The sequence below is a fragment of the Galeopterus variegatus genome, unplaced genomic scaffold, assembly GCF_000696425.1.
Source record: "Galeopterus variegatus unplaced genomic scaffold, G_variegatus-3.0.2 Scaffold5566, whole genome shotgun sequence".
In the NCBI taxonomy this organism is placed as follows: domain Eukaryota; kingdom Metazoa; phylum Chordata; class Mammalia; order Dermoptera; family Cynocephalidae; genus Galeopterus; species Galeopterus variegatus.
This window is the reverse complement of record NW_007731677.1, coordinates 44011-45314: the sequence shown is the minus strand read 5'-3', so window position 1 is coordinate 45314 and position 1304 is coordinate 44011.

Below are 1304 nucleotides of genomic sequence, written 5' to 3'. Positions count from 1 at the left end.
CAGGCCACCAGGGGAAAGCCAAGATCTACACACCTCCCTGACAGGTGACTGCAAACTTTCCAGGGGCCTATGGATGATGAAGACTTAAAGGAACAAAGGCCCTCAGACTCTCAGCCTTCCCCGGCCCTGCAAGCTGTCTATTTACTTTTCCCATTCCAGGAAATTGCCCCACCCTTTGTCTATCCAGGTTCAGACCAGAAACCTGGGAATCACTCTTTTTTCCCCCCAAAACTAGATATAATTTGCATGCAAAAAAGAACAAAGTCTTAGGTGTTCAACCCTGTGAATTTTTACATAAGTACACACCCATGTAACCACTATACAGATCAAGACACAGAGCTATGCTGTCCAATAGTGGCCTTTAGTTGCACATGGCTCCAAATGTGGAATCTGAATTGAAATGCACAATAAGTGTAAAATACACACAGGATTTCAAAGACTTAGTATGAAAACAAGGATGTAAAATAGCTTGTTAATAATTTTTAAATATTGATTACATGTTGAAATAATATTTTACACATTGGAGTACATAAAATATATTATTAAAATTAATTTCACCTCTTTCTTTTACTTTTTAAACTATGGCTACAAAATCAGGTCCCTTTGAACCCTGAGCCATGTCTACCCACAATACTCCCCTAAGACCCCTGGCCTGACCTTTCACTTCTCGAGGACCATATTTTCTCTTGCTACAGTGCGCTGCTTGGGAAGCGTGGCGGCGCTCCCGCCGAGGGTTCAGATCCCACATNCTCACTGAATCCTTTTAATAGGTAATTGAGGAATGAATTATTGGCCATTTTACAGAGGAGGAAACTGAAGCTCAGAGAAACGTGGCCAAGGTCACACAGCAAGGAAGTGGCCAAGTTCACACAGCAAGAAAGTGGAGCCAGATTCAGCTGCCAAGTCCTGGAGGATGAGCTAAAAGTAGGGTTGCCAGATAAAATACAAGATTCCCAGCTAAATGTGAATTTCATATAAACAGATAATTTTTTAGTATAGGTGTGTCCCAAATATCACCATGGATATACTTACACTAAAAATTATTCATTATCTGAAATTCAAAATTAACTCAGTGACTTTTATATTTTGCTAAATCTGGCAATTGTAGCAGAAGGAATGCCCACAGCCTTGACAGCATGAATGAGCAGAGCCTAGGATTGTGGGATCCAGAAGGAAAGTGTGTGTGACATTGTGACCCCCTCCTCCCCACCAGGGCTCGAGAAGGAGGCCTAGGCACCAGCACCAGGCCACCAGGGGAAAGCCAAGATCTACACACCTCCCTGACAGGTGACTGCAAACTTTCC